This window comes from Chondrus crispus, genomic scaffold, assembly GCF_000350225.1.
Source record: "Chondrus crispus Stackhouse genomic scaffold, scaffold_9, whole genome shotgun sequence".
Lineage (NCBI taxonomy): Eukaryota > Rhodophyta > Florideophyceae > Gigartinales > Gigartinaceae > Chondrus > Chondrus crispus.
Window position 1 is genome coordinate 535,664 of NW_005178873.1, and position 11,145 is coordinate 546,808.

Below are 11,145 nucleotides of genomic sequence, written 5' to 3' on the forward strand. Positions count from 1 at the left end.
GTGCGGTGACCGCATCATTCATTCCTTCATCGTCCTCCTCGACGTCACAAGGAAGTGGATCAAGGTCCGACTTACCGACAAATGGATGCGCTCGTAGAGTGTGTTCCGGTATTATGAGCATGCAGCCTATCCCAGATTCCATCAGACATTTAAGAATAGATTCCTTCCCATATCCTCGATCAGCCGATATAATAAAACCTCCGAGGGCTTGCTCTCCCTTTCCTTCTGTCAAAGTTCTCACTGGTTTTTGCACGGAATCAACTACTGTCTCACTTCTTCTTCTAAACCGTAGTGCCATGGTGATTCTAAACAAGGCATCAGCAATGGCGTCTGCAGAATGGCCTTCTCGATCGGCTTTGCGCGACCTTAAATTCTTCACTTGATTATCTGCAGCTCTAGTACCATAAAGCTCGTCATCAAGAGTTGCTAGTAAACGCGAAGGAATAAAAAATCTCTCTTGTGTCTCTAAACGCCAAGAAATCAACTCCGAGAGGCAATGTGTTTGGTCACGTTGTGATTGCCATGTAGAATCCCCCTGGTTACCATGTCCAGTAGCGTAGTATGCAAGAATGCTGCTCGCAATAAATTGCACTCTGCCAAGAGAAGGATAGACGCTCCCGGTTCCGCCCATTAGTGACATAGTTTTCTGAAAACTGAAACCCGTGCAATGGGACAGTAGGAGTACTGAAACATAACTGTAGTACAATTCCGTACCACAACCCCCCGGCGAGATGATAACCGCGCGGGAGGGCGGGTGCTACTGTAGCGAGCGGGCGTACACGCGCCCGCCGCCGCGTACAGTAGTACCCCAAGGGTCCGGCGTGGGACAGCTGGTAGCAGCAGGCGTGGCCACGGGTAACACGTGGCACAACCGTTGGCCGGGATCGTGGCCACGGGCACACGTGTATAATCCGTACGGTGGCTAACTAGTAAGTAGTAGTTAATGGCACAAATTAAGTAATTGTGTACAGTAGCTGGTACACAGTAAGTGGCAGTTACTGCAGAGGGACAGGTGTCCTGGCGTCCTACTTAGGGGTTAAGATCGGGGACACCTGCCCGTCCCAGTAAAGAGGGGGCAGACTCATCTCTCTTCCCTTTACGGCTAATTGCTATCCCCGTTCCGGTTTCCCTTTTAGTCTCACGTTTCTAACCCGTGACCGGCCGTCCGGTTATAACACCACTGTCCGACTGCGCGTCATCGGCCACGTGAGCCTTCCCTCTTTTCGAGTCCTTCCGTACGTTTGTGTTCGCGCGTGGGTTACCCAGCGGCGCGCGCTCCCTTACCTCTAACCCCCCTCGTTTCCGAGTGGTCGGGAAAAAGGTAGTTATACCACATTTTGGTACTCCTGTGGAGGGAATATAACTACAGAAGTTGAGCCCGCACTGAATCGCCAGCGCGAGCAATTTCCGATCGGATTGAAAGAGGTCGAAAATCACCACGTCGATCGCCAGTGATAAGACGATGAACCGTGCGGATTCCTCCGAAGAAGATACCGCCTCCGGGCGGGCAAGTACCCGCAGTGGCAGAGGCGAACAGCGCTCCCGGATCGACAATCCAGAAGCCCTGCTACGCCCACCGTCTACGAGGGGCCAGAAGACCCCTTCCGTTTCGGACACCACCGCCGGGTTACCGGCTGGTGGGGGGAACCGCGTACAAGTACTGTACGACACGTTATTCCCGCGACTACAAACCTGGATGGAAGATCTCCTCGCTGAGGAATTACCTCAGGTCGTCCAGGTTTGCGTCGACCGAACGGCACCACGACTGGTGACGGAGCATGCGGACACCGCGCTCCGCGCCCTGCTAGACGAGAAGATCGCCCCCCTTGTACGCGATGAGGTGGTGGCAGCTCTCGCCGCGGAGGAGGACGAATCTCCGACCGCATTGGCTCTAAAGGGAGCTATTAGCTCCGCCGTGGCCATCCATCTGGCCACGACATTTACCGAAACAGGAGGCGCGGTACCCCCGCCGGCGCCGCGCCGTGAAACCGTTCCTGACTCAAGCTTTAATATCGCTGATCCGATCGGCGCCGTACCCGGGGTTGATAGAATGGATCCTCACCCGGAGGGAAGAGTCACCTATCTCCCAACCGTTCACGGTGCTACAGGGAGGACCACAGAAAATGTCCTCCCTATACTCGCCGGTACGGGCGACCCCCACGGGACAGAAAACCGCATGGGGCTCCCCGAGATAGAGAATCGGGACCCGTACCGGTTGAGCACAACACGTGCACCTGGCACGCACAGGACGGAAGCGGAATACACCCGGTATTCCGACGCAGAAGACCCCGTCACAGGACGGATGAAGACCGCGAGGCACGCCGCTGGCGATACCGCGATAACCGCGAGGCACGCCACGGGCAATATCGCGATGCCGGAGGGGGAGGATACCCCTCTGAAGATGACCCAGCCGGTTCGGAAGACTCTCGCAGGCGGGGCCACAGGGCACGCCGCGATAGAAGCCGAGACCGTCACCGGCACGACCCGTCCGACTGGGAAGACTACCACACCGAGTCAGATGAGGAGCGTCGTCGCTCGAGCAGACACCGCCGGGCTGCCCCGAAGAGCGACGAACGACGGCCCACGGTAATCAGGCAGCTCAATGACCTGTTTACCAAGGCCGTCAACTACAAGACCTACCGCCTGGAACGGCGTAGCTCGCGCTACGACTCTACAGTAGCGCGGCACATTAACCGTTACCGGAAAAGACTGGACGTGCAGATGAGGTCCCACACGTTCAGCGGTCAAGATCCGATTGCGGTATTGGGATTCCTCGCACGCCTCAAGATGGCCTGCGACCACAATGGGATTTCTGAAGGAGCCGCCGTGTGGTGCTTCCAATTCTACCTGACCGGGCAGGCTCACGCCTTACTCCAGTCCCGTCTCAATGGAAACACCATGGCGGTTGACGTGGAGTGGCGCGAGCTGCTCCGGACATACCCGCAGGTGGTCAAATTTCTGCTGCGCACCTATGCTACCGACGAGTTAATATCCGAAGCGGTTGGGGATGTGACCTCCTTCCGTCAGAGTTCAAACGTGACGGAGGAGGTGTACTGTAACCACCTCTGGGACAAGGCACTCCGCTGCGGTACGGTATTCTCCGACAGGCGGTTGAAGTCCCTGTTCGTCGAGGGGCTACTGCCCGCCACGTGCCCGCAGGTACGTAATTATCTCGCCACGCACCCAGATGTAGACTACCAATCTGTCGCTCGCTATGCGCAAGCGATCGGGGAAACCAATCGGGCTTCCCGTCGACAGGAGATGTCAGCCATGGCGCACCGAGAGCCGTCCGCAGCGGCTAGAAGATTTGACCGCACCGCAAGGACAAGGCCCGTGCTGTCGGTTGAGTCGGCATCCAACATCCCGATGGCCGGGGGATTTGCTGAAGAAGCAATCCTGGCCGTGACGGACCAAACCGCCACGCCGACCTCGATGAGCTCGCCACCGACGAGTTACTATCCGTCTCCGGCAGCCTCGACGGCGAGCGCCCCAGTTCCGCCCGCCAACTCTGGCGACGTGCGCACAGGACCGTACGAGAGACAAGGACAGGATCTACGCGTCCGGTTGTCCGGCGGGAGGTTCCCCGGACTTCCACCGTGCCGGTTCTGCCTCTAAACCACACACCGACAAGAGGAGTGCCCCGTCGTTGCCGATGCGGGCCTGCGGGCCAAGCTTCTGGAGGCACGACGGGCCAACTACCAGAAGCTACGCATCCGACAAGGCCTCCGCCCGGGATCCCCGTTCAACGGCCAGGGGCCGTCCGCTTGGCGAAACCAGCGCCAAACGGCTCCCGCGGGCGTCAACGTGGTCGAGGAGCCGCACCCCGACCATGCCGAAGACCACGTGGCGCAAGCCGCGGATGAAACCCGCGAGGACTTGCTGCTGACGGGAGAAGGCGGGAAAGACGCGTAGAGGCGACGACGTCTCTCCCCGTGCCCAGCCTCAGAAGCTTAGGCACCCCCGATCCGGCTGCGCCAGTGGAAGCGCAGCCGGGTAACCGAACGGAAGTCCAGACCATCTGCTTCTTCAAGAAGCAGAATTACAAGATCTCCGCTACGGTTGGTCAGAAGCAGGCGTTGATGGTCGCCATCACGCCAATGCTTGACTCAGGAGCCGGCCCGAACCTCATCCGTTTACGATGTGTTGCCGAGTCGTGGCGACCATCGATAAAAACCGGTTCGGAGCTCAGCGCTCATCGACGCATCAAACCGCGCGATGAAGGTGCTAGGGGAAATCCCCTTGCTCGTCCGAATCGGTGAGTTTGTGGCACGCGTCCCATTCCTGTTAGTCACGAGCCTCGCCGTGGACTGCATCCTCGGTACGACTTTCCTGGATCGCCACGTCAAGGCGATCCTCCCACCACAACGGAAGGTCGTGTTCCACGACGCGCCACCCGTGGTGTTGGTGGGAACAACCTCCTCGAGGCACGAGCGGAAGACCTCGAGGGGAACCGCACAACAACTACCACTGTCGGATAAACCCGAACGGAGGCAAGTGGCATTCCCGGCCAACACATCGTCACGGAAGATCCGCCTCGTCAGAGGGGTGACAATCCCCCGATGACGCAGGCCATGGTGAGGGTGACCATGCCGGTAGGGGGGTTATGTATTTTGCAGAACTCCCCAAAAACCGCGCACAAGAATTTGACCCTCATGGCACAGGGGGTCATGGATGTTGTCCCAGAAAAACCGTTCTCGGTAATGCTCAGCAATTTTGGGCACCGCTCGGTTCACATCACGAAGCATACTGTAGTCGGACTGGCTCTTCCGTCGCCCACTCACATCCTGACCCTTGGCGACTAGGCCGCGGAAGCGGCCGAAGTTAAGGAAGGGGGAGGGATATTTAATTCTAATCTCTCAACCGCAAAGTATGGCGCGGAAGAAGCCGCCGACAACCGTACGGATAAGGGCGGGGCTGAACGAGCCACGCCGCCCAAGGCGCCCCTCGGGGCGGTTGGAACGGGTAAACCCGATGACACCGCCGCTCCTGAGGAGGAACCCAACGCCTGGCAGGAGGATGTCTATATCGGTGCCGAAGACGAGGAGGTACGCTCGGATGTCCTCGAGGTACTGTCCGAATTCAAGGGGATGTGGACCGGCCAGCTGGGAAAAATCGGGGCCACGAAGCGCTGCTTTGATCTCAAGCCCGGTGCTCGCCCGATTTACCAGGCGCCTTACCACACCGGACCAACCGCACGGGAAAAGGAGAAAACGGAGATCGACCGCATGCTCCGGGCAGGGGTAATCGAACCCGCCACGGCCGAATGGGCAAGCCCCGTGGTATTCGTTCCTAAGAAGGATGGTACCATGCGGTTCTGTGTCGACTACAGAAAGCTCAACGCAGTCACCGTTCGGGATTCCTATCCGTTGCCGAGGATGGACGAGTGCATCGATTCCCTCGGCGACGCTACTCTCTTTACCACGCTGGATTGCAACAGCGCGTATTGGCAAGTAGAAATCGCCGCGGAGGACCGCGACAAGACGACGTTCGCGTCGCACTGCCGGTTATACCGTTTCCTCCGCATGCCGTTCGGTTTGAAGAACGCCCCCGCTACCTTCCAGCGGGCCGTCGACATTATACTGTCGCGGGTAGAATGGGAAAACCGCACTGGTCTACCTGGATGATGTTATCATCTACTCCAAAACCGAACGGAACACTTCGCGCACGTCCGCGAGGTATTGCGCCTTCTGTGGGACGCGGCCGTGTCGCTGAAGCTGTCGAAGTGCGCCTTCTTCGACACCTCGTTCACATACCTGGGGCACGTGATCCGACCAGGTAGTGTGGCATAACGGCGGTTCGCGATTAGATTTAGATCAGATCAATACGAACCACACAGGCGCACACGTGTACCCCCACGTGTACGGAGGACACGCGACCACACGCGTACGCGTGTAGGAGGCGCGTACCACCGCGCGCACAGTACGCGTCTCACACGTGTGCTGTCAGCCCCGACGGCTGACAGCATTACAGCGCGCGACGACCAGCGCTACACTAAGTTACTACAGCATACCGGTACTGTAGTATTATGATAGACGCATTGTATACATTAAATACGAGCGAGACCGGCAGCGGCGTAGGCGGACAAGCACGGACTTGTCCACGACCTACCGCCTAGGTCCGTCTTCCAGCTTAACTAACGAGCGCGATCCGCCTTCGCGCGCGTTAACCGGGACAAAGCGAGTAGGGGACAGCCGCGTACGCGAGCGAGCCTAGATCCGCCTCCGCCCGTCAGCGGTGGTACGTTACCCAGGGCTGCTCCGGGGCGTCGAGGCGTAGATCGGCCCGCGCGTACGCTCGTCCCCGACCGTCACGCTCTACTACGCTACCAGGGCCCGCTTCCCTGTCCCGTTAGCTGTGTGTTCTTCCCGTCCTCTCTCCCCCGTACAGGGTCTACGCCGAGCTAAGTATACACCCCTCTCCGTTGGGGGGTGTTATACTACAGGTAGGTTGGAGGTCGAGCGCCGCGACGTGGTCGCCATCGAGCGCGCTCGACCTCCCCAGAACCAGACGGAATTGCGAACCTTCTCAGGAATGTTCAACGTGTACCGTCGGTTCGTGAAGGGCTTCGCGAGAATAGCCGCTCGGCTAAACCGGAAGACGGGGAAAAATCAACCCTTCGAGTTCGAGGTTCTTACCGATGAGGAATACGAGGCGCTCGTGGAACTCAAGAAGCGCCTCGTGTCCCCACCGATCCCCGCTCTACCCCGTTACAGAAATAAATACACCCTGGATACGGACGCTTGCGCGTGCCAGGTCGGCTGTGCCATATTACAGGAGCAGCCGAGCGGTGACCGCTCACCGATCGGGTATTGGAGTCGGGCTCTAACCGACGCCGAGAAAAATTACACCACCACCGAGAGGGAATGCCTTGATGTCGTGTGGAGCATCCTCACGCTTCGACCATATTTGTATGGGAACACATTCGACCTCCGAACGGATCACGAGGCCCTTCGATGGTTCTTCAACCTGGCGGATAGCTCCGGCCGGCTAGCGCACTGGCGTCACCGCCTAGCCGCGGACGACTACGACGTACAGTACGGACCGGGTATTAAGCACCAACTCGCGGATGGTGTATCACGCCTCCGAGTTGACGGCGCAACTTCCGAACCGGTTGACGACGATGTCCCGTGTTTCGCGGTACAATGGCGAGAGGAGGAGCATAACCCCCGCCAAGGTGCAGTACACTGGGAGACCCCCGTCGACCCGGGGAGAGCTGAGCACGCGTTCGCGGTTATACCCGAAGAACGCGACGTCTCATCCGTAACGGTGGAAGAGTTCCTTCGGGAGCAGGCCGAGGACCGCTTCTGTAGGGTGGCCGACGAGACCGTGGGGAACCCGGACTCGCGCTACGACGTTGACCGATACCGGTTTCTCGTCCGCAACTCCCCCTCGATGGGACCCTGCAGCGGGTTGTACCGAAACGGCTCAGGGCGAAGATATTGTACCTCGCCCATCACCCCCGCCTGGCTGGACACCCGGGCGGTACGAGGATGTATTATACCCTCCGGCGGGAATATTATTGGCCTCATATGGCCAACGATGCCTTCAGTACCGTACGAAATTGCGCATCATGCGCCGCCACCCGAGGAACCCTGGTGCGGCACCAGAAGGACTTCAAGCTATTCCAAGCGACAGGGCCGCTGGATTTTGTCGCCATGGACCTGCTAGGTCCTTTATCGAAGACGGCGCACGGGAATCGCCACGTGCTCGTCATGACCGAACGGTTTGCGAATCTGACACGCAGCATCCCGTTACGGACAACAACCGCGTCGGTTGTGGCAAACGCCTTCCTAGACAATTGGGTCTACGTATACGGCGCACCTCGTTACGTGCTAACCGATAACGTACCACAATTTGCCGCCAAGTTCTCCGACGCGGTGTGCGCTTTGCTGGGGGTGAGGCACTACCTGACTACCGCCTATCACCCCCGGACAAATCGGCAAACCGAACGGTTCAACCGCACCCTGGTGCAGCGCCTCCGACACTATGTCGAGGAGCACCAGAGGGACTGGGACGAGTACATCCAGCCCCTGACCTTCGCTTATAACACACAGGTCCACCGGTCGACGGAGACAACCCTGTTCGACTTGGTGCTGACGCGACCACCGTCTGGATTGGCACTGCCCGGTACTGTAACGCAGGACGCCGGATCCCACACGGAAGACCCGTGGACTCGTCATCGACAGGCAACACGCTTGCGTCTCCCGCGGCGACCGCGTCTCCCGCGGCGACCGCATGGACCACGTCGTCCACGTCGAGTGCGTCGGTCGCCTCGACCGCTTCAACCGCTTCAGCCGCGTCGGTCGTGTCGGCCAGGTCGGGGGCCGCGGATAATTCGGTGGCACCAGTGTCGGCCTCCACCCCGAAGGGCAAAGGCAGAGTGCACCGCTGGTTCCAGTTGAACCAAACGAATTCCGGTCAGCCGCTCCAATCCATGCCCTCCGCGAAGTCCAGCAGCTGCTCTGCGTACGTCGGGTGGGGCCTAGTGCCTCCGAGGATCTCGGCGACACCGAACGGATTAAATCGACGAGCCCCGCCGAGAGTCGTAAGAGCACGTGGCAATCACCGACCGGTTCGTCACGCCTCGCGAGCAGCCGCGAGTTCGGGTAGTTCGACAAGAACAGCATGCCTTCTCGTGCGGCGTGAAAGAAGCACAAGAAGGACAAGACGCCCATTCGGATGGCACGATCGCGTCCACGAAGACTCGTGTTCGCTCCGTTTCCACGGACTCCGCTCGACCGAATGGCAACCCATGCGCCACCACATACGCCATGGCGCTCAGGGTCCGTCGAACTGGTACTTCGGCGCCTCGGACGTCGACCAGTTCAATGGAAGCGCGAGGTACAGGCCGCGTCGCGCTGCGCTGGGCACCGAGAAAAACTTGGTGTTGTGCCTCATGTGCCCGCTCCGCGCCAGCGCAGCCGGCTCTCGCGCGCCGTGTCTTCACCCCACCGTGCTCGGTTCGCGACGCTGTACCATCTGTCGAAAGGCCACGGGAAGGCCACCAAGGGGACTTTGGGTGCGATTCCCTCGTAGTGACGGTACCTACCGAAAAGGTTCCGTAGCGTGACGTGGCACTTCTCCACGCCCTCGCAACGGACATAGAGCAAGTCACTGCCCGTCGGTGCAGACTTCCGACACGGAACGTGGCGCCATTGTGACTTCCGCGCGCTCGCGCGATTCCCCTGCGCCGCAGCACCACGTCGGGACGGACTCTTAATCGCACGTATCATCAGAATGGCCGCAAACCGCACCGCGTCAAACAAGTTCCGTCGGACATATTCGTCGACCGTGATCGTAGATCTGCGAACAGCGGCGCGTCAGTGCGAGCAGCCGCGGCGGTGGTCCATCTATTACTCAGGACAGATCGACCGCACGGCGTTTACGCCGCTGTGCATCCAAGCCGCAGTACTTGTGGCGGTGAAGACCCGCCCCAGCGACGATGTCGCTCCATGTCCGGCTGGCGGAGGCGCTGCGCTGCTCGACAGCGCCGGCGCCGCGTACTGCGCCTCGGAATTGGCCCGTGGAGCAGCCGTGCTCGCAGCGGGCAGCGGCGACATGGAAGGCGGCGGCGGTTCCACAGGGGTCCAGGTCCGTTTCAACCGTTCTTGAGGTCGCGCCCACGAGAAGCAGCGGCGAGGACTGCGTTGCCTGAATTCCTGACTGTGGCGTACCGACCGGTAAGGAAGATTGGGCCAGCGCGTGTGCGTGGCCGGCCACCTCAGCGCCAGGGCGTATCTCGCTGCCAAGGCGCCGCCGCGGTTGGAAGGCGGGACTTGCAGGCGTCGCCGCTGGAGCTGGACCTTGGCTCAATAACTGAGCGTACGCTCACGCGGCGGGAGTGCCCTCATGACTGTCCGTCGGAGGTTACGCGAAAAATTGTTGAAGAGGGATGTCGTCGTCAGAAGAAGAAGTTTTAGAGTTCTCGGAAAATTTCTGGGGGAGCGTTGGGAGGTCAGTTCCGATCGCGTGAGGGGAATTGGAGGACGTCCTTTCCGAATCGGACGAGACGGCGTCGTTATGTACCACCAGGCCACTGACCAGCCAAGAGGCGTGGTCGTACGCGCGCAGGGGTTTCAGCCCCCGCATCGCGCGTAATTTGGGAGAAAGTCCGGAACGTATCCGCGTGGTCGGAGGGAGGTCTCTACGGAGACGTAGCGAAAGATAAGGACGGGAGTCCGTAGTATAACGGCCGGGGCGCGCGGAGGTTATGAATCCGGCGGCCGACACGGTGCACATGTGGTCAAGCGTGCCCACGTGTACGGAGTGCGCGCGTGTACCGATCGGTAGTGGCGTGGCGTACGTGTACAGTAGCACACGTGTCTTCCGTGCGTTAGTCTACGGGTATTACGCGGGTACAGTAGCACATGTGTGGCCTGTGCGGTAGTTGATAGCTATTACGGGTGTGCAGTAGTGCACACCCGAAGTGGCAGAATCCGCGCCGTAGTAAGTAATTCTGGCGCTAGTTTTTAATTGGGTACAGTACCCGGCACGCACAAGGCGGCAGGTACTGTATTGGAACAGGTGTCCGAGGCGTCACTCTGAGGGGTTAAGACCTTACACTTGTCCCCAACAGTCAACTGGGGCAAGCTGGCCCCCGTCCCTTTCGCGTTTATTCTCCGACCGTTCGGTGGTTTACCAGCGCTGGCTTCTTCTAACCCGTTACTGGTCCACTCCGTTTACGCACCGCGGAGCGACTGCGCGTAGACGGCGACGTGTGTGACTCCCTTTTCGAGAGCTCGTCCGTACCGGTTTAATTAGCGCCCCGCGCGTCCTCGTGGCGTGCTCCCTCGGCGAAACCTAGCCCTCTCACCCAACCCACGGACAAGAGAAGTTTCCCCACTGGCAGACTAAGAAGAGCCCACGTGGACCGCAAGGACAAATATCCCTGAGGAACTCGTGACACGCTACGCGAATCGGCTACGCGCACGTGCGGGTACGGAACTCACAACTGAGTTGAACGCGGGCGTTCAATGTTGAGGAGGGGCCCCTCAACCGTTCCTATACTCATCGCACCTGGGACTAATTCGGACGAACGGACGAACACGGGTACCTCTGCGTAGCTGATAATAAGGACCACGGGACCCGGAATGGCTCGGCAGGCGAGAGTGCTCGACCGCGACGCACCCTTGCTGAATAAGAAAG